The following is a 26,511-nucleotide window of genomic DNA, read 5'->3' as shown; positions in this document are numbered from 1 at the left end:
TTTTGCTACGCTTCTTTATAAAAATAACAGTAATAGCTGTCTTCCTAGAGCCCATGGCCTCTCTAGTCTCAGGTCATGAACAATTATGACTCATCTGGGTAACAAAGAACCCATCTGGCAGAAGTTATTGGATTATTACTTCTAGTTATTCACAGGCTTAGGATGCTATGTCCTCCAATAGAATTGTTCCTGTACAAGCTCAGACCTGGAAATAATATTTTACCCTTTGTGAATTCCAATCCTCTGGTTACACTAAAAATCCATAGAAACGGTTGGAAGGAAATAGAATCTAGATTTACGAGCTTGAAAGAGACCTTTAAAGGCCCCTGTAGCTCTTCTCTGGTAACAGCCAACTTACTCTCTGTCTGAGCCCCTGTCTCCAGCAAGGCTGGTTTCCTGGATAATCCCCCCCCTTCTTTGTGCTAACTGCAGGATCATTCTGTGTCTAGAGTATAAACTGCAATAAATTGAGGTATTGGCTAGCAAACAAATCTCCAGTAGTAGAAGTAGACTTCCCTCCTTGCTCAAAACAAAGGTCTTTCTTATTTCTGTTGTCCCAGGGAGAACCTGGGTCCCCCCATCACACCTAGGTTACTCACACCTAGGTTACGCCTCCCCTGCGTTTACATCCCTGAAAGTCCACCTAACTCAGTAGGCCCTCCTTACGTTCGCAGGACGGCTGGAGGAGTTCTGGTCTGCTAATCATCATTCCACTTACAGGGCATTAAGAAAGGTCCTTCTATTCCCCACATGGTGCTAAGGAAGATGTGACCACTGGAGGAGGCTGGGCTTTGATGAGCTCCATCAGGGCAGTGGTTCTCAACCTTCCTAAAGCTGCAACCCTTTAAATCACTTCCTCATGCTGTCGTGATCCCCAATCATAAATTATTTTTGTTGCTACTTCATTACAGGAATTTTGCTACTTTATGAAATGTAATGGTAGCTCACCCATGAGAAGAGGTTGTTTGTGACCTACAGGTTGAGAACTGCTGCAGCAGGGAAGATTATTAAAACCATAGCCATGGCTGCTGGAGAAGGCTGTGGTAGTTTGAATAAGACTGGCTTCCACAGAATCATGGTTTTTGTTTTGTTTTGGTTTGGTTTTTTGAGACAGGGTTTCTCTGTGTAGCCCTGGCTGTCCTGGCACTCACTTTGTAGACCAGGCTGGCCTCGAACTCAGAAATCCGCCTGCCTCTGCCTCCTGAGTGCTGGGATTAAAGGTGTGCACCACCACGCCCGGCCGAATCATGGTTTTATACCTGGTCCCCAATGGGTAGAAATGTTTGGGAAGGACTAGGAGGTGTGGCCTTATTAGAGAGGCTGTGGGCTTTAAAGTCTCAAAAGACTTGTGTCATTCTCCGTTTTTCTCTCTCCCCCTCCCCCACTCCCTTCCCTTCTCCCTCTCCCTTGTCCTCTAGCTCATGGTTGTGGATCAAGATGTAAGATGTCAGCTGCATCTTTACTCTGACTTCATGACTCAAAACCTCTGAAACTGTAAATCAAAGTCAATTCTATTTCTTTTTTTAAAAATAAGTTGTCTTGGTCGTGGTGTTTGGTTGCAGCAATAGAAAAGTAACCAAGTTGAATCCTGGCTAGTAAGATGGGCCTGGAAAATATTTCTGACTTCCAGAAATCTTTGCTAACAAGGCAGGACAAGTGTAAGAGCAAATTTTACTGGAAGAATTTCATGATAGTGGCTGGGTGTGGTTCCTGTCTCCTTGGCCACCATATATATATATATATATGTGTGTGTGTGTGTGTGTGTGTGTGTGTGTGTGTGTACAGACACACATATAAATATTAGTAAAAATTAAAAAATAAACCTTAAAGTTTTAGTTTATTTTTTATTGGATATTTTCTTTTTTTACATTTCAAAAATACCCAATAATGAACAGCCTAAAGTGTCTCCAAAGCTACCATTAGATAGCTTTGAAGTTATGAGTTGGTCCTAAGCCAGAAGAACTGTCATAGACTATACATTTGGAAAAAAAAAATCTAAGCTTTGGAGTCCTCAAGGAGGTAGAAGATGAATTAAAGAGGAACCATCACTTATACTTAACAGATTTGTGCGTATGAAATTAAAGTAAGAACACTTAAATTGGCTAAGGTGTAAAAGCCTTAGTCAGCCTAAACTTCCACAAGAGGATCTAGCTACTATGAAGTGTCACTCTGGCTACTTGTCTATATGCTTTAGCTCATCAAAGCTGAGTGTGTGTGTGTGTGTGTGTGTGTGTGTGTGTGTGTGTGTGTATCCCACAACAAAGGTATTCTTTATTTTCCTCCATTTCCCATATGATATCATTTAGGTGTGGAAAAACTCATTTGCCCACATTAGAACATCTGATAAGGAATGAAGTTGAAATTCAATGCCAGGGATGATCTCAAAGTCCAGGCTCCGGAAAGCCATGCTCTGGCCTGCCTCCATCCAGGGTGTCATTCAGTGTCTCTTCCCATACAAAGAAGCACTAGTTTCTGGTTTTCCCTCAAGCAGAGAAGGGTGGCGTGTAAGGAAGAGAACTTGTCTTAGTTTCTTAGTTTGAGATTCCACATTGAGCAAAGGACCACCTAAGACCTCCAAGGCTGCTGAGACACAAAAGTCTCTGCTGTTGTTAAATATAGTGCACTAAGAGTTTGCATTTCCAATGGTTTTTAGACCTTGAAACAAACTAAATTTTAGGGTTGAAGGGAAGAATCTAGACTAAAGAATGAAGCCAGGCATCGTGGAATAGACCTATAATCCCCAAACTCACAGGGCAGAAACAGAAGGATAATAAACTGGAAGCCAGCCTGGGTTACATATTTTCCTGTTTCAAATTACATTTTAAATAAATAAAATAATAAATGCACGCCAGAGAAGTATGCTTCTTGTACTGTGCAGGTAGTGTATAGGTTTGTATCCAGAACAATCGCATCACATGAAGCTAGAGACACACGTAGGGCAGATGCCTGCACTGGAAGATGGACATCTAAACTACACAGAGTAATCAAATGTCCAAGATAAAACAAACAAAGGTTCAAATCGATTCAGGTAGAGTTGGTTGAGCTTCTTCTACATTTCAGACTTATCCTCGCAGGCAATAGCACCAATGGTCAGGAGTCTTCCTGCAGAAGAGAGACAAGCAAGGAAGCAAAACAGAAGGGGATATGAGAGATGGCTGACACTTTTTAAAGTGCAGTGATCAGTGTTGTCATCGGGGCAGAATCTGGAGTCCCCTGGGAGATGGAGCTCGGGGCCCCCTGGGAATTGCCTCGGTTGTGTTGATTGAGTGGGACGATCCATCCACTGTGCACGATGGTCTCACTGGGATCTGGATGTGTGCAAGCAGAGAGAGGCAGCTGAGCATCCTGCACTCTTCGCTTTCTTCCTCCTGACTTCAGATGCAGTGTGAGCAGCTGCTTCCCCCACCTCCTGCCTTTCTTCTCCACCAGGATACTGTGAGCCAGAGAGAGGAATCCCTTTCTCCTTTGAGTTCCTTCCATCAGGTATTTCATCCCAGCAACAAGACAAAAAGATTAGCATGTTCTAAGTCAGAAAGGAGAAGGGTGAAGGACGGAGAGGGATGAAGGAGCCACTCATCTGTCATGGTCATTCACTCCCTTAACACACTCTGAGCAGGTTCTATTTGTTATAATGGGCCAAAACACAGATAAATTAAATTTTTTCATCAGAAAAAAAAAAAAAGAGAGACTTTCTAGGGAGAGAACACCACAGGCATATATTGTTGTGGGAATCCTTCTGGAATAAGTACTTACCAGGGAGAGTGGAAGAGAGGAGATGTCACCAGCAGACCACAACCAGGACCAGCTCCTGAAAGGTTTTGATCCTGGGCCCAGTTTGCATTCTCATTTTATACTCTCAAGCCACAAGGTTGGGCAGGCAAACAAGTGAGAGTTGCATACTTGACCGTCAGCAGGTTGCTAAGGGCAATGTGATCTGTCATATTCATTTATTTCTCCAGGTGATTCTGCTTCAGGTAGCAAATGACATCATGCCTGGCAGATAGGCAATCACTAAGAAATCATTATATAATAACTGGGTTTCTACTTTATTCTACTTCGATATGAAAGATCATGGTGTGTCTAATGAACGATACGGTGTTCTGGAATGATAGAGAATCCCATTGAAAGGAGGCAAATACCAGATACAGCTGAAGTGCTCGACAATCTTACGATACACAGAGAAAATCATTCACACTCTGTGCCGAGTCCCATAGTTCATCTACCTGCAAGAAACGGGTTACGTAGATTTGTCAGACTTCAAACCACAGACTCTGTCCGTATATAATTAGTCCTTCAAAACCAGTCCGAAATGGGAGTGTCCAGAACCACACTTAAAATGAAGAGCCTCAGAAAGTAGGCATTATACTCTTAGTAACAGACATTTTAAAGAAGAAAATAAAAAGAGAGAGGAAGGAAGGGAGATGAAAGTTATACACACAGGGTCAGGAGGAGGAAAGGCAGCAGGAAAACCCCTCTTCTTCACATCACTGTGGTCCTTTTGTTGGTATATTTCATAACACACAGTAGCGTGTATTATGTTTAGCTCGTTAGCTACCTCATATACTTGCCATTTGTTTTGTTGAGAACATTCAAGTTCTGGACAAGGATGTACTTCAGATGATGCAATGACCGCCTGGTATGCACAGAACCCTGGGTTTTATCCCTAGCCTAGAAATCCAACACTGCAGAGGAAGAAGCAAGACAATCGATGTTCGATGTTCAAGGTCATCTTCAGCTACATAGTGAGCTTGAGGCCAGCCTGAGATGTGTGAGAGCTTCTAAGAGAAATAGGCCCCCTAGACCACTCAGACGGTGAGTCGGCAGCAACAGATTGTCCGAGAACCTCTCTGGAATCTCAGAGCAAGTGTTATAGGGCTCTCCACTGAAACCCAGTCAGCCAAATGCTCCTAGATTGTGAAGGAGAAACTTTGAATAAGAGCTGTCCAGATTGACAAGATGGAACCCTGATTGGAGACAGAGTCTGCAGAGAACCATAGACAGACTAGGAAAGACCACCCAGGGCCAGAACCAGCATTCCCAGCTGGATTCTAAAAGACCATCCAATGGTTTAATAAACATCCATGACCAGACCTTACCAAAGACCAGCCAGAGGTAAGAACAGTTTTCGCAACCTGACCCGAGAAACGTGACAAGAATTTATGGCCCAGCCTGCGAAAGGTGTGGTGGGTATCTTGAAGGCTGAGAATTGCCTAGAGAGTGCAGATTGGAGCCACCAAGCAGCACTCAGATCGCATCCATATCCTCACCCTTCGTCCAGCTGGTTTCCCCTTCACATTTATTCCTCCTTCATTTAAAACCCGGTGTCCATTTCATAGACTAGCATGTGAACTCTCTGAGTGCTCTCTCCCGCTCCTTCTCCATGTCCCCCTTCCTCACAATTCCCTTCCCCTTCTCTCCCCTCCTCCCTCTTCCTCTCCTCTTATTTTTTATATATGATTTTCTTTTTCATCTTTCTTTTGACAAGCTTTCCCGAAAATATAGACTGACCTGGTATAGGGTTCTGCATGTCTCAGCTCTCTGAGAGATAGGATTGCATTAGTCTATCTAATTACATTTCTTTATCTCTTTTCATTATACACTTAGCAAACTCTGTCTCATCTCTTGACAGGTCATCCCTACTGTTCCCCCCCTTCTACTTTCCCTTCCTCAACATAAGACTAATTGCTAGCTTTGGTATATTTTTTCCTTTAACTTATAGCTATAGTAACTCATATATTCATATCCACACATAGTGCTATCAATGTTCATTTACTTCACAAAAAGATTGGCATTTAGGTGATTGTCTTTTATTTGACAGTAACTTTATCTTTAAATTGGCCTGCCCTTTGGTGGTAGAAGAAGCAAACTCAATACAATACACAATTATACATATGTGTGTGTGTGAGAGAGGCTCTGCCAGATCCTGACCAATAGAGATGCAGATGCTTGGATGCTCACAGCCAACCATTGGACTGGGACCCCAATGGAGGAGTTAGGGGGAAGGACTGAAGGAGCTGAAGGGGCTTTATCTGGCATCAATGGGAGGGAAAGCCCTTGGTCCTGTGAAGGCTTGATGCCTCAATGTAGAGGAATGCTAGGGCAGTGAGGCAGGAGTGGGTGGGTGAGTGGGGGGGGCAGGGTAAAGGGGGATATGACAGGGGGTTTGCAGAGGGGAAACAAGGAAAGGGGATAACATTTGAAATGTAAATAAATAAAATATCCAATTTTTTGTAACAAAAAGAAATGAACAGGGATACAAGCAGGAGAACATGTTAGAATATCCCTGTGTGCAGATATTATGCTATGTACAAGAGATTCTGAAGACAACAGTAGAGCTGTGGAGAAAGGCTCAGGGTTTAGGAGCACAGGTTGCCCTTGCAGGTGACCTGAGTTCATTTCCTAACCCCTGTGTCACGTGACTCACGATCACCTGCAACTCCAGCTTCCCAGGGATCTGATGGCTCTGGTCTCACAGGCCCCTGTATTCACTTGCACATACTTACACACAGATACACAGACACACAGACACACAGACACACACACATACATATATACACACACATACATACACACATACATACATACACACACACATACATACACACACATACATACACACACATACATATACACACACACATACATACACACACATACATACACACATATACATACACACATATACATACACATGCATACATACACACACATACATACACACACACTTTTTAAAGATAAGAAAAATAAGACTTCAAAGAAAGTATAATTTTGGCAGGTGTGGTGGTATCTGTCTTTACTCCGAGTATTCAGGAGACAGAAGCAGATGGATCCCTGTGGATTTGAGGCCATGATGGGCTACATAGAGAGTTCTAGGCCAGCCAAAGTCACATACTAAGAACCTGTTTCTAAAATAAACAAATGAAATAAAACCTGTAAACAAAAAGATAAAACAAACAACAACAAAAGGGATCAAACAAAACCCACTGGAACTAGTTAACATTTCCAGCAAAGGAGCAAAATACAAAATTAACATACAAAAATCATTCAGTAGCCTTTCTATATACGAATGACAGACACAGGGTAAAGAAACTGGGGAGGGCTGGAGACATGGCTCAGAGGTTAAGAGCACTGACTGTTCTTCCTAAGGTTCTGAGTTCAGTTCCCAGCAATCCCATGGTGGCTCACAACCATCTGTAATGGGATCCAATAACTTCTTCTGGTGTGTCTGAAGACAGCTACAGTGTACTCATATACATGAAATAAATAAATAAACCTTAAAAAAAGAAATTGGGAAAACAATACCATTCACAGTAGCCTCAGTAAAATAAAATACCTTGGGAAAAAAATCAAACCAAGGTGATAAAAACTTTCAAAGACTGAAGAAAGAAACAGAGACACATAGAAGAGAGAAAGACTTCCATGCTCATGGATTGTTGGAATTGTAAAAATGACTGTCCTTCCTGATCAAAATCCCCATGCCAGTCTTCGGGATAGAAAAAATATCTTAAAATTCATATGGAAGTACAAAAGACTTAGACTATCCAAGGCAATCCTGAACATAAATAATGCTGTGACATTTATCTGATCTGCTCTCACATCCTTAGGGCTAGCTCACTCACACTGACCAGGCAAGGAATGGGGCCAGCTCTCCTGAGCACCACAGCTTGTTAGGGGCTGAGCCACCTCTGTGTTGCTCTTGGACATCACCATGGCCCCAGGCAGTAGCCCAGACCAGGGATGTCTGCATGACCTGTGGTAATTGCATGAGCCATTGACAGTGACACAGACCCCAGCTGCCGCAGGGACACAGACCCAGACACGTTCCTTGGTGGCAGCACAGCCCAGGACCTCACCATCAGCCATCTTGGTTTTTTGACAAAGAGAACAGAAAAACCTGCACACTGGAGCAAGACCCATCTTTAACAAATGGCATTGGGAAACTGGGTGCCCATGTGTTACAGAAAGAATCAAAACTTTTAACCATTCCCATGGCACACAAAACTCTAGAGGCTGGCTGTGGTGGCACACACCTTTAATTCAAGCACTCAGGAGGCAGTGGTGATCTCTGTGAATCTGAAGCCAGCCTGGTCTATGTAGGTATCAGGACAGCCAGGTACATAATGAGACCCTATGTATAACAACAACAACTAAACTCCAAATATATCAAAGCCTCAATGTAAAACCTGAAACCTGAGACTGCTAGGGGGAAAGTAGGGTAAGCTATACCATGTAAACATGAGAAAGATTCTGGTCACTCGCCCAGATAATTGACAAATGGTACCACATAAAACCCAAAACTTTCTATACAGCTAAGTAATCAGTAAATTAAACGAAAACACAATTTCTTAGAGAAAAGGAGAGAAATGATAGGATATTTGAATCTATTTCCAGTTAGGGTGTGGCTCAGCCCTTATCACACACCTTTAATCTCTTTGGCTGAAATATAGACATGCACTTAGCACTCACATTTAATCCCAAACAATGAAGGTAGTTTGTAGAAGGAAGCACCCATGTTTGAAAATGATGTCTACTTGAGAGGCAGAAGAAGCAACAAATTAGAGAAAGATTCAACAGAGAAGGATACGCCCAACTCTCACAAGAAGAGAGAGGAAAGGGAAGCTACTTAAGGGAAAGACAGACAGTACAGGAAAAAGAGAGTACAGTCTAGGATACAGTAGAGTTTGTGGAGAACAGTACAGTGGAGCTGAGAGGGAGGAGAATAGAGCCACACAGAGAGGGAGAAGAAGGGGGAGGAGAAGGGGAAGGGGCAGGGGAAGGGGGAGGGGGAGAGAGGGAGAGGGACAGGGAGAGAGGGAGAAGGACAGGGAGAGAGGGAGAGGAAGAGGGACAGGGAGAGGGAGAGGAGTTATACTGGGAAAGTTTTACAGAGGCAGATTGAAGAAAGAACAAGCTAGACACAGGTAAAGACAGAAGGAGCAAGAGAATAAGGAGGAGCCAGAAGGTTGGAGGGGATTGGTATAGTCTGTGGCCAAGCAGAGCAATTTAGAAACTGAAAGAAAAGCCAGATTGAATAAGTTTGCTTGGAGAGGAGTTTGAGCCACAACAGCTGAGTTGATCTAGCCAGGACGAGCTCAGAAATAACGAGAAAGGGTGAGCTTAGTCAGCAGTAAGTCTGGGAGGTTGAAAACACGATAGGCCTAGATTAGATGGTATGGAGGCTAGAATCTTCCAGGACTATTGCCTAGGTTAGCAGACAGACACAGTAAGCCTCCCAGACAACAATTATAGCAGGAGAATAAAAGATACTTTGACAGAGAGAAATCTCAGCTAGCTATACATATGACATAGGATTAATATTTAGAATACATTTTTTAAAATCAAGAAATAACGAAGTTGAAAAATAGACTATAGAACTGAATAGAGAAATCCCAAAAGGAGAAATTTGAATGGCTAATATGTTTTTTAACATATTTTTAAACACCATTAGCCATCAGGGATTTGCAAATTAAACTGTTTTGCGGTTCTATCTCATCCCAGTCAGAATTATGATCATCAAGAGATCAAATGAGAACAAGTGTTGGTGAAGATGTGGGGAAAGGAGAATCCCTATCCAGTGGTCATGAAACGAGGCACCTTCCTGAGGTTCGGTAGGCAGTTAACAGTTGCTGAAGGAGGCACAGACATTTGCTTCAGTGGTTGGACATTGCTACAGTGTCTAGGTATTTGCAAATGGTTTCTCACCCTTTCTTCTGCAGGCAATTGAAACTAAACTCACTGGAAAATAAAATTCAAGAAGACATGAAAAGGGAAGAGCTGGGCAGAAGGAAATCACCAGAAGTGGGAAAGAGGATGAAGGACGGTAATGAAGAATAAATATGATCAAAACACATTGTATTCTTGTATGAGAAGGTTCTGATGTAGCCTGTTAGTTTCATATAATATGTGCTAATAAAAACTTTATAAAATAAAATGAGAAGGAATTTTAATAACTTTTTTATTGTTTCAGTTGTCATAAACATATTTAATGGTATTATTATATTGCATAATATCCATAACATGACTATGAGATTACACATAGGAGCAAATAGAAAAATTGAGTTTAATGAGCCAATGAACATTAAAAACTCTAAATGTAGTTTTGTCTTTTTGAGACCAATTCTGGTTTAATCTTAAGACATTTTATGCTATATATGTCAAATTAAATATTAAAATATCTAATATCATAGAAATGAAATAAATATATTATTTATTAGTAATGGGTTATTGTTTAATAGCAATTTTATGGCCTAATAGTCAATTGAGCCCATTTCAATACCAACCTTATATCTAAATAAATATATTCCAATATCAACTTTATATATATATTTATATATACATATATTTTTCATTTATATATATATATATATATATATATATATATATATATATATATATTCTCTATGGAACAAAATTTAAGAGACCATTAAAATTTTTCTCTACATGTAGTAGCAGTCCTTTAATTTTTTTTAATCTCTTAAATTTAAGTTTACATAGCACAAAAACAGTGTAGAAAATTTCTAAGCATTTAAATAGACATATTTAATGTTTAGTCACCCTTTAAATCTAGTCTTCGTCTTCCCTGTGCATGGTACAGAATAACTTCAACATCTCACCTAGATCCTGACTGGTAGTGCTTACGGGGTTGGCATTGCCTGCAATCCTGTCATAAAAAAGGAAATTTAATGTAAATCTCTTTGTAAAGCATTTACATTCATAATGTATATGTATCCCAGTCTCCATAGAAATACATATGAAATCTCACATCATATTTCTGGGAAATAAATGCCCAGCACTGATCTAATCAATGCATTTAGAGTTATTTTGATTTGTTTCTAGAATTATATATTAAGATAATTACATATATCATCAAAATTTTGCTTGATAGCCTCCATGCATCAAGAAAATTTTGCAAAGCAATCATATTTGGATTTTTATGCATTTCTTTCAAAATGCATTTAAAATACTGCATTTTGATTAACAAAAAGCATTTTATGCCCTCCCATTTTTATTATCCTCAACGACTTAGGAAGAATGAATAAAATTTAATTTATTTCCACTATCTATGAGAAAAAAATCTTTATTAAAATATATGTAATGAATGCAAAATATGTAACTTAATAAGACTTCCATCTCATGATTCATCATGTGCATTATATAAGCAAGCGATAGAATGCTTTCTGTAAAGTAGGTGGATATTTAGTGACACTTTAAAATACTTGCTTAGAAGAACAGATATTTCTTAATGTTGCATTTAAAGTACATTCATGTTTTGGTAAATATTCATAATAGATCTAAATATTCCATTTTATAGATGTGGTAAAAAAATCATAATAGATTTAAATATTCCATTTTCTAGATGATCAAGAAATTAAGAGCTTAGGTTTATAAGGAAGGCAGGAGAGATTTGTCAGGTCTTTGACCAGTTAGTTAAATTCTATATACATTCTAACTATATTTATGACAAAGTAAAACAAGTCAATATCAACAGGTCTCTTTGGTGTAAGTCCCTCCCTCCCTCCCTCCCTCCCCACCCCTCTTTTTCTTTTCTCTTGAAACCAGACTGGACTCTGCCTGTCACCTGTCACCTAAACAGAAATCAGAGATTGACCCTTTCTTAAAGCTGCTCTTTATTCAGAAAGCCACAAACTGGGAAGTCAGAGAAAAGTCTGCTTTAGGGGACAGGAGAGATGGATGGGGACACTTTAATGTTCTTTATTATAAAGACCCTGCTGCCCATAGTTTAGGAAGGAACCTGCTCACACTCGCTGCTATTTTAGCCTCATACATTGCTAAGGGTTTGTTACTCTCTAACTCCAGCCCACATGCCCTGCAAAGGAGACAAGGTTAATCCCTGTAGTACTCCAAGAAGTGTCTGAGCCAAACTTTCATGGAATGAGGAGAGAGTGCAAGGGATGAGTAGAAAGATGCAGGTCTCGTGGGTCTCCTAAGGTGATTAAAGCAGGAGGGAAGGATGGTAAACCATTGGAAGCTGTGGGAAAGGAGACAAATTCCTCAGCCTGTGGTCTGATTAGAACAGCTGTTCTCATCCTTCCTAATGTAGCAAATTTTAAATACAGTTCCTCATCTTGTGGTGACCAACAATCATAAGATCCTTTTTGTTGTTACTTCTGAACTGTAATTTTGCTACTGTTGAGAATCCTAATGTATATCTCTGTGTTTTCTGATGGTCTCAGGAGACCCTGTGAAAGGGTCGTTCCACCCCAAGGTTGAGAACCACTGGGTTAGAGCCTCTTACCTGCAGGGAAGCGGGAACCCCAGCCCAGGGAAGCAGTTGGTGTCAACCGCTTCAAGCCTTTCCCTTCGAGACTGAAAAGTTGTGGTTTTCTAGGAATCTTACCAGAAAACCCTTGTGCAACTCCAGTGGCCCCCTGGTGGTCCATTATCAGATTCTATTCCATCCGAGGCATCTGGGAGCCATCCCAAAATCTCACTTATCAAGACAGAAATCAGGGAAACAGAGGAGCGTTTCTTACTTTTGAGATTTAACATCTGGCTCGTTGGTCTAAGGGTATGGTTCTCTGTGAAAGCCACCCAGTCAGTCAGTCAGTCAGTCTAGGGATGCTACCTTAATTAACCAGGGCTCTTCCACCAGGAGACCTTGTTCACACTTGAGCATACCTTATCTTTCCCAAGCTTCATTTCTGCTTAACGTTCACACTCAAAATCATCTTTAAAATATCTTAATGGCTGGGTGTGGCGGCACACACCTTTAATCTCTGGCCTCTGGAGGGAGAGGTAGGCAGATATCTGAGTTCAAGGTCAACCTGGTCTACAGAGCGAGTTCCAGGATAGCCAGGGCTACACAGAGTAGCTTGTTTTGAAAACCGAATAAACTGTAACTCTTTCTCAGAGAAGCCCATATCCATGCTCTTGAGTGGTCTTTTGTTCCTTCCTATATTCCTTTTTACTTAATGAGATCTTGACTCTATTCTATACTGGCTGGTCCTAAATTCAGTTCTTGGCTGAAGTCATAAATTTGGGATTTCCCGAGATGAGTCGCTAAAAGATTAGGGGAACTCTTTGGGCTTCATGGAGAGGGGCAGTATGGAGCTGAACCTCTAACCCCGTCAAAGTGGACTCTATCACTGACCCGCAGGGCAAGGATAAGAAAGCTCCACGCTGATTGGCTGCCCTTGGCTCCACTTCTCTCTGTGCAAGCTACTGGTTAGAGATGAAAAGGAAGACGGGCTTTTAGCATGGCATCTACTATCAGGTTGGTGGTAACCCCTGTAAAGCCATTTAAAGATTAAATTCCTGTCTCTGTTCATTGCCATCTCTGACAGTCAGCTGTAGTAACCTCAGGTGTTCCATTTATACGGTGAACTGCGTTTTTGTTTGTTTTTGCTTTTGTTATCTTTTGTTTTAACAGAGTCTGGCTGTGCAGCCCTGACTGGCTTGTAACTTGTAGACCAGACTGGCCTGGAATTCTGAGTCATAAAGATCCACCTGTCTCTGTCTCCTGAGTTGCTGACATTAAACTGAAGCATGTGCCATCCGGACTGGCCACTATTCTTTGCGCAATAGATGGTGATTAACACAAAAAACTCACAACTGGCTAGAGTGTGAACAGTGTCTTTGAAATACTCAGCTATAACTGTGACTATCACACATTACTTCCACCAAAGGATCAGGGACCATGGTGGGAACGGGAGAGACCGGGGTTCAATGACAACCAGAGCCAAGAGTGTCTTCTGGACATGACAGGAGGGTTACCCTCCAGAAACCACAGGAATATGGGGATGCCTGCGTAAGACCTGAACAAGCTCAAGCTAAAACAGGAAGAAAATCTGAGAAACCACTAGAGATGCAAGGAACTAAATCAGACCAACAGTCAATGCAATGTATGATGGACATGTGAAACGAGAACCAAAATAAACCTTGCCCCTCTTAAGTCACACCCATCAGGTACTCTGTCTCAGCAACAAGAAAAATAGCTAATAAGGCTGCTGACTCTGAGGACCTAGACTCCTTCTGGGGGAGTACATAAGTGCAGGATGCTTGAGATGAGGCATAACAGCATGTCTTTTTTTTCTAGATGACTTCAATGTAATTAAGAAAAAAAATATTCTTCTTCTAGAGCCTTGTGTTGGTTGGTTAGTTAGGTTTTTTTTTAACTTTATACCAGTTAGGGTCATCTGGAAAGAGAGAACTTCACTAGAGAAGAAAATAACTCCATAGTTGCCTGTAGGGCGCTTTTGAGTAATGGTTGATGTGGGAAGGCCCAGCCCATGGTGGGTGGAGCCATCCCCCCCCCCCCCCCCCCCCGGACAGAGCAAGCTATGGAGAGCAAGCACGTAGGCAACATTCCACTGTGGTCTCTGCATCAGCTCCGGACGGACTCCAGGCTCTTACCTTGAGTTCTTGCCCTGGTTTCCCTCAGTGATGGACTGTAAGAAGCTATAAGCTGCAGTAAACTCTTTCCTCCTTGCACTGCTTTTGGTCAACAGAAAACAAAGTAAGACAAGACCTGTTCTCCAGGACTAACGGAGCCACTTGTGGCTATTCTCAGTCTTTATTTTATCAAGAAAGTTAGTGGTGGGCTTTGGGGTGTATGCTTCTAATAGACAAGGATTCTTTATGATTGCAGTTCTTAAAGAACAAGCAAGTGAAAACTATGTTCAGGCTTCGGTTTAGTGGGTCCTGAGGGCCTGTAAGTGGGAGGAATGTAGACTCATTCAGATGAACTGCCTTTTAGATCCAATCCACAGCCTTCTGCAGGGTCACATATATATCACCCCAGAGTTTCTCAGAAAAATCTGCCTGTACATTCATCCATTCACGTTTCCTACATTTGATTGTTTTACTGGGCGCGGACTTGTGCAAGCATGCTTCTCATTCCTCTCACTGCAAACAAGAATGCTTACAACCTCACTGAGCTGTCCTTGTATCGCAGCAATAGCCAAACATTGCCAAATATAGCCACATCTAACTATGGTGACCATCTCTATACTTGGAGACCACAATAGCCCATGTATAATTAGTTACTTAATCAGTCTGGTCTGGGAGAGCACCCTGAATATGATCCCTGCACTAAATATCTAGAAGATGACTAATTGCTGATTTAAAAATTCATAACCACAACTGAATGCCTGTAATTGTATACAATGCTTCCTAATTGCTCATAAGAGTAGAGATGGCAGCTCTTGCTTATATATAATATACTAAAGGTTGATGGTAAGGGCTTTATGTAGGCTATGTTCATGAGTTACAAATTCTCATGAAGGTAAATGTTAACAATTCCATTTTTAAACCCCAACCACATCTTTTCCTTTGAAAGACAGTTTTACAAGTAGAATGTAAATCCATTTATTAACTTGTCATTATTTATGTGACCCCTGAAACATGTGATCTGTATGCTTAGCCTGATTGCTTTGTGGACACATTGATATGATTTTCTATTCCCCATAATCACTTCCTGCAGGGCTTCAGGGTGAACACGTGACCTTTCAAGAGTTGTCAATCTAGTTAACCTTTGACATCTCCAACAGGCAGGTGGTGTCTGCCACCCAAGCTCAGCCAAAGGAAAGGGTGGTCCAGCTTCACTAGGACTTGTGTCCTTGAAGGTAACATTTTCCCTTCCCAAAAGAGCTGGGCCCACTTTAACTGGCTCTGGTCACTTAGGTGAAGGGTATATTATGAGAGATTGTTGCAACTTTCCAGCAGGGACTTGACACAACTCTGGCTGAATGTCAGTCCAGGTTGACCCAGAAGAAGCTCCGAGTCATAGAACTGATGTTGTAAAGAATTTACAAATAGGTTTGGAGGAATTAAATCATATGGCATAGAATTTAGCCCTGCCTCCAAAGGACCACAAATATAAGAACTCTTCTAAAGCCTGTTAGAAGTAAGCAAGTGCTAGGATGCATGCGAATGTTTGTCCACCAGGAGTGACCAGTCAGTAGGCCCAGGCCTCTGTCAGGCAGCTCCAGGGGACAGCCAGAATCATAGCTACCACGAAGTACTGGTCTGCTCTTAAGTCTCCTGTGTTCTTATCAAGAAAAGCATAGTTCTGCCATGTGGGCAAGATGACCCTGGGTAACAGCTATTCAGAAAGAATAACACCGGTGTGTTTAAGGAATAATTCTGGCAATATCTTTGCAGTCCCTTGTCCCTTTTTAAATTTTTTAAAGGGTAACCAGGGGAGGGAACCTAAAGGAGATTTAAAGATGGCAGTGTATGGAAAATACATAAGCCTAAGGGGTATAAAGGCTAGTAAAATTAAGAGCTTCTGTTTGAGGCCAGCTCTTCTTTAGGCTTTGGCCACAGCCAGCTGAGTGCTTTTCAACAAAACTTTTCCATATTAATCTCTAATTGTGGACAGTCATTTCTCACCAGGAAGGTATAACGTTTCGACCACAAGGTGATTGATCTCTTATCTCAACTTCAGCACCTTCTCAATTTGATAATATATGAGGATATAATTATCCATCCTCTCAGAAAAAGCATTTGACCCCCAGGAAGCTGAATTTGTGCCATATCACTTTGTGATGGTTGTATACACTAGGCCCAGGGAGTAGCACTACTGGGAGGTGTGGGCATGGACTTTAATACCCTTGTCCTAGCTGCCTGGAAGCCAGTCGTCTCATAACAACCTTCAGATGAAGATGTAGAGCCCTCAGCTCCTCCTTCACCAAGCCTGCCTGGATGCTGCCATGCTCCTGCCTTGATGATAATGGACTGAACCTCTGAACCTGTAAGCCAACCCCAGTTAAATGTCGTCTAAGAGTGCCTTGGTCATCGTGTCTGTTCACAGCAGTAAAACCCTAACTAAGACCGTGACCTTAACGCTGTTAAGATGATTAGAAGTGAGGCTTGTTCATTCATTCTGCAAGCACCTAACTGTCCAGACATCATGGGGATCTGGCAAGATCTAGCCTGCTTTATTGTGTCCTCTTCTTCGCCACAGGTTGCACTCCTGCCTTTGCAACTTTCCTGTTGCTTATTTATTTGTTGGAGATGATACTTATTTTCATAATTAAAAGCCTCACGGAAAGAAATGTGAAATTCCCACCGGGCCTATTCCTGTTGCCCAGATTCCTCATAGCCGAGGAGTTTTTACTGTTCTACCTTTGTGCTTCTCAATCTCGGCACTGTTGAAATGTGCTACTGAGAATGTCTGTGCTGAGAGTCCGCTGCCACATGCGTTATTGGATATTTAGCATCATCCCTGACTTGCATGTGCTTGAGATCAGTACCATGGGCTGCTCTAAAACCATCAAAGGCCATTCTCAGACATTGTCAGAGGCTCTGTAGGGGCGAAACTACCGATGAAATTTACATTTGGTCCACCATGGTCTAACGTCATATTTTGGTGTGTTGTTTATGATGGATGTTGAAAATGTGAGATTACATCTACCTTTCTAGCAGACAGAAGAAAACTCAGTTTACTCTAACTAGAGACTCACTGGTTTCTCCGTGAATGGCCATGTAACACTGGACAGACTGGACAGGTTGTTGTGGTGTTCACACTGGAAAGACTTCTTTTTCATCAGTTTTAGAGGCGAGAATACTAAAGACTAGATTACTAGCTAGTGTCAGTTCAAATTCAAGGATTCTTAGCTATTATATACAATCATATAATATTTCATCGTTTAGCTTGCAATCCAGGGTAGGAACTGAAGCAGAGGCTATGGAGAAACGCTAGTACCTGGCTTGCTTCCCGTGGTTTTCTCAGCCTGCTTTCTTAGTACCATCTGCCCAGGATTGACACCAGCTGCAGTAGGGTATGCCCTGCCCCACCCCCCATCATTAATTAAGAAAATGCCTCATAGAATTGCTTACAGACTAATCTAATGAAGGCATTTTTCTCAATTGTGGTTCTTTTCTTCTCAGACGACTCTAGCTTGTGTCTTGTTGGCACAAACCTAACCAGGATAGAGAGAAAGGGGTTTAATTCCTCTTACAACTCCATGGTAACAAACAGTTCATCACTGAGACGTCAGAGTCAGAACATAGATAGGATCCTGGAGTCAGCAACCAAATCAGGGACTATGAAGGGATGCAGCTCCCTGGGTTGCTTTTGATTGCATGCTCAGTTCCTTTCTTATCCAGCCCTGGACTACAGATGGCTGGACTCTTCTACATCAATTGCCAATCAAGAAAGTGCCCCACAAGCCGGGCGGTGGTGGCGCATGCCTTTAATCCCAGCACTCGGGAGGCAGAGGCAGGTGGATTTCTGAGTTCGAGGCCAGCCTGGGCTACACAGTGAGTTCCAGGACAGCCACGACTACACAGAGAAACCCTGTCTCGAAAAACCAAAAAAAAAAAAAAAAAAAAAAAGAAAGTGCCCCCACAGACATGTCTAGGAGCCCCTTCCTGGGCTGAGGCTGCCTTTTCCCAAGCATCTCTAGTTTGTTTAAAGTAACAAAAACAAACCAGCACACTACTGCAGCAAACTCCTTTCATAGATCCCAGCTAGACCAACTCAGCTTCCACACTGGCCCAGGTCCAGGGCTCTGAGTTGGCCCACCCCAACATCCACTCCATCTGTGAACTCCTAGAGCTGGTGAAGGCACTGGTTCAGAAAATCCAAAGCTACAGGATCTCCATGACACAGATCAACAACCGGATAGCCCAGCAGAGATCCCGTGAGGATCCAATATGATGGTGTAGCAGAGAGAGACCAGAGGCCTCAGACCAGACCAGTGACTTGTAATGAACATTTGCAAGTGAATCTGTTTGTTTGGGCAAAAGGATGCACTATGTGACACATTGCAGCTTCCACAGTGAAATGACTTTGCTTTGTTTTGTTTGGGGGGAGGTTGCAAGGGTTGAAGGATGCAGGGATGGGGAGATGAGTGAGATTGGAGTACGTGATGTGAAATTCACACACACAAAAAAACCAATAAAAGTTTTTTTTTTTAAAGATGAATAGAGAGAACCAATGAGAGAGAGAGAGAGAGAGAGAGAGAGAGAGAGAGAGAGAGAGAGAGAGTTGTAAGTCCTTCCAAGGACTTGAATCAGAATTGCATTTCAAACAATAGCTTCAGGTGACCTACCTGTCAATTAAAGTGACCTCTACACCATTTCATGGCCTATAATCCACACCAGCCTCATGGCCTTTCCACACACACAGTCATTGTCCTGGAGTTTCAGACATTGCAGTGGTTTAACAAGGTTACTGTCCTCCCCCTCCACCCTAGTCCCTGGTGCCTGTCAGCTCCACCCTGCAGAGTGAATCAACTGACAGGCTAGGTCCCTTGATTCTTCCTTAGCTAAAACTGGCTCTTCCCCTTATCCCTGTCCCATCTCAAGCATCCCCCTTTGATGTCCCCCCACCACACCACATATCTTAGGAAGAGGAGAGGAACTCCTAAGTGTTGTCTCATTTATATACCAGGCACTGTGCTAAATGCTTTATTATGTATTGTTTTCATTTAGCCTCATTTAAAAAGGCAAAAGTGAAAGACTTATCCCCAGTTACAGTTGAGAAGACTAAGACCCAGGAAGGCTAAATACCTTGTATAAGATTGAATGATGGAAGCCGGGCATGGTGGCACACTCCTTTAATCCCAGCACGCAAGAGGCAGAAGTAGGTGGATTTCTGAGTTCGAGGTCAGCCTGGTCTACAAAGTGAGCTCCAGGACAGCCAGGGCTATACAGAGAAACCCTGTCTCAAAAAAACCAAACAAAAACAAAACAAAACAAAACAAAAAAAGATTGAATAATGGGTCGTAAGGCAGAAGCAAGACCAAGCCCTCCTTGGGGGCTCCGCCTGTGCCGTGCTGCCTTTCTGGATGAGTTGAGTAAATTTCTGTAACGTGTTGCTGGATATTGAGTTTGAGATAATTTATCTCTATTTGTATGCATAGCTCACAGAGACTTTCTTTCCCTCCATCCTTTCCCCATGCAGCCCACATCAGAGGCTGTTAACTGACAAGTGAATTACAACCTAAGGAGATGGGTGCTATAGTGGTGCTGTGCGTGGGATGTTTTAGCATTGCTGGGAGGAACATTTACCCCGCCTGGGGTATGGGGCTTGTTTTATTTGATGCTATAGCCAAGTTGTGAGGGGAAGGATGAGGAGAGACATATCTGAGTAGAAGAAACAAGGAATGTAAAGGTCAGAGGTGACAGACAGTGTGATTGGTTCAGGGAGTGAAGAGAAAGCCTGGGCGTCTGGAGCAGGAGGAGGGATAGAATATGGAACATGAGAGGAAACGTGTTCCAGTGCAAGCAGTGCTCAGGTTATCAAGACCCTCAGAAACCATGCAAGGAGTTGCACCTCACCCTAGGGACAAGGGAAGGCGCTGGGGATTTTAGCGTACGAACTGTATGACCTTGATGATTTTGAAAGATGATCTTGCTGTAGCTGAAAGAACAGCAGGGTTAGAAGGCAGGTCAGATAATCTGGACAGAAGATGATGGTAGTCCAGACTGGAAGAGTAGCGGGAAGGTTAGAGAAGAGTCGGCTAAGACTATTGAGGCAGTAAATCACGGGTGAGAAGTGACTGAGGTGCGGTGCTCTTCGGTTTGGGCATAGATGTTAGCAGCACATATAGAACTAGAAGAAACAGCCCTGCTAGTGACTCCAGACGAGTTAACTCATACCATCTTTCCTCCTAACGTGTCATGATTACACTAAGCAATCATGACGATCCTGAGTGAATTACTACCAGGTACAACGCTCTCTGTAACTGCATTGCTTTGGGGACACAGTGACAACCACCCTCTCAGTATAGCTTCCGAACATCATCAAATGGAACAAACATTCAGGAGTCCAGTCATTCTGACCTATTGCATCTTTACTTGTGGTGGTTTGATTGGAGAGTGACTGGATGCAGGTTGAAAAGGGAGGAATGGATCAGTGGGAATGGTGGGAAGCAGGGGGTATAAAGATGAGAAGAAAATGTCCCCAGGAAGGACAAACAAGGGCTATGGCTCCTGGGTAATTCTAGTTGAGGTGTTTCCCTGGTTTCCCAATAGCTGTGAGCTATTTTTAGTATCTTTTTGGCAGTAGTCACAAATCAAGAGGAGCGATTTCCTGAACAGTGTATGAGTGATGATACAGAAGGCCGGAGTTCTATATCAGGACTCAGATATTAGCAAAAAGTTATAGGATACAGAATGGCCAATTGTCCCCCCTCCTTTGGTACAGAAATATATATAACAGCGAGTGATTCATCTTTATTTCCTTACATGTATTGGCCAAAAAAGGAAAATTAAATTATGTAAACTAAGTGTTATGATTTCAAATATGTATATTGTAACTATGATTGGAAATCATAAGGATCTCACACAGAGCAGCTATAATTTTATATTCTGCTTATTAAAAACAAAAAGGTCAGGTGGTTGTACTGTTGCACCAGAGAGACGCAATGTCATGTGTCCTCTTTCATCTTGCAGCAAAGATGCTGCTGAGGCAGCACGTGAGGCTGTCAGATGCTAACAGGGATGCTGCAGAAACAGCATGCTAAGCTTGAGATGCTAACAAGGATGCTAAAGTTTGCACTCATCAGCCTCGCCTCAATGGGCATCCCTGGCAAAATTCAGGTCATGTTTACCTGCCAGTCAGTGTATTTCGTTTTAACTACTTTTTGTTAAGTGCTCACAGAAAACTGGAATTTGCTGAATATTTAGATATTTGTCTCCAGTTTGGCAGCCACTGATTTAGGGGCTAGAGGCTGACAGCTTTCCCTTTTGACTTGTTCTTCTATTTTCCACATGACTTATTTTTAGAAAATTCACATTTTTGATTTGTGGTAGATGCTCTATAGCAAACTGTCTTCAGTCCTTTTCTGAAGCCCTAAAACAAAAAAACCCTCACAGTTAATGTGCCTAAAAAATCTAACCTGTGGGCAATTGGCTTAAGGAAGCACCTTCCATCACCTTATAGGATAATTTTTCTTTCTTTCTTTCTTTCTTTCTTTCTTTCTTTCTTTCTTTCTTTCTTTCTTCCTTTCTTTCTTTCTTTCTTTCTTTCTTTCTTTCTTTCTTTCTTTCTTTCTTTCTTTCTTTCTTTCTTTCTTTCTTTCTTTCTTTCTTTCTTCTTCTTCTTCTTCTTCTTCTTCTTCTTCTTCTTCTTCTTCTTCTTCTTCTTCTTCTTCTTCTTCTTCTCTTTCTCCTTCTCCTCCTCCTCCTCCTCCTCCTTCTCCTTCTCCTCCCCCATCCTCCCCCTCCCCCTCCCCCTCCTCCTCCTCCTCCCCCTTCTTCTTCTTCTTCTTCTTCTTCTTCTTCTTCTTCTTCTTCTTCTTCTTCTTCTTCTTCTTCTTCTTCTTCTTCGTGAGCCTCTCTTTTTAAAGTTTTTGATGTGTGGTCTCAAAGTTATAGAGCAAGTAAATTTATTCTTGAAATGCAAGATATAACACACAGTGTTACCAGAACACAAAGGGTGACTTTGCAAGCCAGCTGAAGACGGTAGAGCCTCTGTTAGCTTGGGTCTTTGAATGGAGAGTACTTTTTACCAGTCCCCATCCCCCTTTTGAGACAGGGTTTCACTGTGTAGCCCTGGCTGTCCTGAAACTCACTCTGTAGACCAGGCTGGCCTCAAACTCACAGACATCCACCCGCCGAGTACCCTCTTACCATCCCATCTTACTATGCAGATCAGCATGAGTTAGAAGTTAGCTCGAATTGTGTAGAACCACTGAGATCTGAATTACCACACTAGCTAAGGAGTGCAATCTGTGAAATAGAAGCTGTTCTGTCAGCAGGGTTGCAGGCCTGTGTACCACCAGGCCTGCCTGATCATGGGTTTCTTTAATACAGAATTTTTACTGAGGCAAAAGCTACCTTAGACTGGCAGCTAATTTCAGGTCCTGCTCTTCCTGAGGATCAAGCTTGGTTCCCAGCACCCACATTTGCATAGCAGGGCAGAAATTTTGTGGCGATCAAGGAGAAGGGACACCATTTTCCTCTGCCATTGAATCTATATTCTATTACCTTGGCTAGCTTATGAGAAAGTGTCTACCCACAGAGCTTAAGAGAGATAATTAGATGATGATGCTAGACCTAGCAAAGCATCTCTAGGCCCTAACCATTATTTGTAAGGCATCGCGACCCAGGGAGTATATAATTAGTTACCATTTGGCTTGGCATCAAGAATGACAGTGAGCATTATAGGTAAGGCAGGTCAGCCAGAACCTGTTAACTATTTGATTGGCATACCATTGATAGTTGACCACACTGTACAATCATAATAAAGTAACTCACCTCATTTTCACAGCACCCTTAAATGTATGTTTGTTTCCCAGTGTTATTTACCATCCCCCTAGTAAATTCACTTCTAGTGCACTTACGAATATCTATTGCTAACTGTCTTAGAAACACTCCAACGGTTCTAACAGTATCTGTAATGAAAACATGGATGCTGGCTTTTACACAAGCTAATATTTTGGAGTTTTTTAGTTTGTTTGGTTTTGGTTGGTTTGTGGGCTTTTTGTTTTGTTTTTATGGAAACACTGAATTATGAATTACACCTTGTTTTCACAAGTTTCCCTTAAAGTCAGTGAGTGCTAGTTTGTAGAAAGACCCATCAAAACAGTGTTCCATGTAGGATTGACCTCTTTTTACTATTTGTTTATTTATTTTCATCTTTTTATTGGATATTTTATTTACATTCCAAATGTTTTCCCCTTTCCAGGGCTCCCCTTCAGGAAACCCCCAATCCCATCCCTCCCCTCCCCCTGCCTCTATAAGGGTGCCCCCCACCCACTCCCATCTTCCTGCCCTGGCATTCCCCTATACTGGGGCATCAAACCCACTCAGGCGCAGGATCAACTTCTTAGTTGATTGATATTCATGAGAGCCTACAATAACTTGTCAGAGGATAAGATCTATTTGTGGTAAACCTGCTGTCCTGCAGGGGCTTCTATTCCCATAGGACAGGAAAGGGAAGCAAAGCAACAGAAGGAAACTGGCTGGCTTAAGGAAGCATCAAAGCTCTGCTTCCCCAGACCTGCTTAATCAGAGGTGGTGCTTGTGTCTTTCCCAAAAGAGACGTTTCATCATTGAAATATGTACTCTGGGTTGGCTGTGGGTGAGACACTCACTGGGTTTCAGTGGAACGCAATGGACCTCACCCAAACCAAGCATCATTATTGGAACTGGCCAGGGAAGGGTGCTCACTCTCTGTTAGCACTGACTTGTCTGCAGAACTCATTCACTCCTTCCGTGAGCTTGTGCTGAGAACAAGCTGGAGCAGGAAGGTTGCCCTTCCTTCCATAGATATGCAAGCTCAGGTGATGGTGTTAAAAGGCGAGTCAGACCCAAGTGACACAGGAATTCTCAGCTTGAGCCCAAGGGTGCCTCTGTGGCCAGGCTTTGGAGAATCATTAAAAGTGGATGGAAATTGTCTTTCTCTTTTCCCCAAGATTATTTTTAATTGACTCACAACATACTGGGTTTTTATAAGCCTCCTTTTTATGTTCTTAGTTCTGGTTAGCCTCCTCCCAGTTACCCTTCTCCCTTCTTTCTCTTCTCATCTCTGCTTAAATCTTTACCCCCAATATTCCCCACCTCTGCCTCTATATCACACGTGGTCTACTGTCTCCTCCACCCTTACAGGCAATTGCTAGTTTCCTGACCTCCAAGGAGTCTGGTTATAGGTCTAGAAGAAACCATTGGTGGGCCTTGAGGAACATCAGTATTGTCTTGTCTGGCATTTTCTTCAGTGAAAATCACTCAGAGTTTATCGGACTCTAAGGGATTAATTCCCTCAGGTGGAAAAGGCAAGGGGTGGGGCTGAGGGTGCTACTTCCTTGGGCAGGGCAAACCCTTAAGAATCTGAAGATTCAAAATTCTCAGCTTCAGCATGGTTCTCCATGACTCCTTCATGCCTTCAGAACCAGTACCATGTGAGTGAGAGACTCATGGCAGCCACATGAGATGCATCCTGGCCCCAGCTCTGGACTACTACTTCTTCTGAGTGATGACCTTGAAGAAATACTCCTAGAAGATTTCAGAGATACAAATCTCTCTTTTTTTTTTTTTTTTTTTTTTGGTTTTTCGAGACAGGGTTTCTCTGTATAGCCCTGGCTGTCCTGGAACTCACTTTGTAGACCAGGCTGGCCTCGAACTCAGAAATCCGCCTGCCTCTGCCTCCCGAGTGCTGGGATTAAAGGCGTGCGCCACCACGCCCGGCTCCACAAATCTCTTGATTACAGCTGATTTCTTGGCTCCAAATGACCATCATTAATTGTCCCAGTGAAGTAAAGATTTCACTTCAGTGATGCGGGTCTCTTGTTAATCACAGGTTCAGCCCCAGGTTCAGCCCCAGTTGACCAGAACCACAGATTCTAAGTATTAAAAGGCATATAAATAACTCTGATAGTCTTTAATTCCCTCTGAAACCTCCTAAGCTAGGGCTCCCTCCTTTATATTGCTCTCAGCATTCTTGTCTTCCAGGTTCCCTTAAGAGCTCATTAATGTCTGATTACTCAATGGGTTTTCCAGCTTAAAGTTCTGAACCTTTTTTCACAGCCTTCCCCCAAACAGCAGTTTTGTGTCACAGCAATTCCCCATGAACCTGGTACCAATTGCTGCCCTCATTTGCTTTCTGTTACTGTGATTAAAAAATAAAACAAAACAAGCAAACAAGCTAACCAAAACTAAAAACCAAAACAAACAAACAAAACCCCCAGCAATGACAACAAAAACCTGACCAAAAGCCAACATGAAGTAAAAGGGTTTATTTAATCTTACAGATTACAGTCCATCATTCCAGGGAAGCCACAGCAGGAACTGAAACAGAGATCACGGAGAAACGCTGCTAACTGGTTTGCTCAGCTTGCTGTTTTCTACACTCCAGGGCCACCTGTCCTGGGATGGCAATGCTCACAGTGGGCTGGGCCCTTTCACATCAACCATCAACTTTAGGTTGAATTTTTTGTTTGTTTGTTTGTTTGTTTGTTTTGTAACAAGGTTTCTCTAGGTAGCTCTGGCTCTCCTGCAACTTCCTAGGTAGAGACTGGCCTCAAACTCACAGAGATCTGCCTGCTTCTGCCTCTCAAGTACTGGGATTAAAGGCATGGGTCACCACATCTAACAGTCACAAATCTGAATTTTTGCTATTATAAACCATATGGACATATTTAATATTTTTGGGTTTTGTTTTTATTCTCAGGTATGAATTTTTATACACTGTTCTTATAAAAATAGACTATCCCAAATTTGTTTGTGTAACCCTCTTACCAGTGAGTATACTACTTTCCTAAGTTTTCTTCTTACTCATTTTATATCTTTCAATTTAAATGCTTCCCTTAGTATTTCTTAAAGATTTCATGAAAATATATTCTCTCTGCTTTTATTAGTCTGGGAATGACCATCATGCCTTAGACTCTGAATGATAGTTTTGCTGGGTATAGCACTCTCATTAGAAGTGATCTTATTGTTCCTTCAGTACTTTGTAAATCTTATGCCATTCTCTCCTGGCCTGCAATGTTTCAGCTAGACAGTCAAAACAGTTGAAAACTCTCCTACACTGGTTACTAATGGCCATTTTCAGACTCCTTATTAGGGAAGGTAGTATTTCTGAAAATTCAAGTGCTCGTG

General features: G+C 42.3%; 1 pseudogene; it reads right to left on the bottom strand.

Annotated features, from left to right (window-relative positions):
• Positions 1–15,916: 15,916 nt before the first annotated feature.
• Positions 15,917–26,511, bottom strand: part of LOC147000155 (uncharacterized) — a 41,720-nt pseudogene continuing 31,125 nt past the window's right edge.

The sequence above is a fragment of the Mus caroli genome, unplaced genomic scaffold, assembly GCF_978045245.1.
Source record: "Mus caroli unplaced genomic scaffold, Mus_caroli_1 scaffold_20, whole genome shotgun sequence".
In the NCBI taxonomy this organism is placed as follows: domain Eukaryota; kingdom Metazoa; phylum Chordata; class Mammalia; order Rodentia; family Muridae; genus Mus; species Mus caroli.
This window is presented reverse-complemented; position numbering and strand designations above follow the sequence as displayed.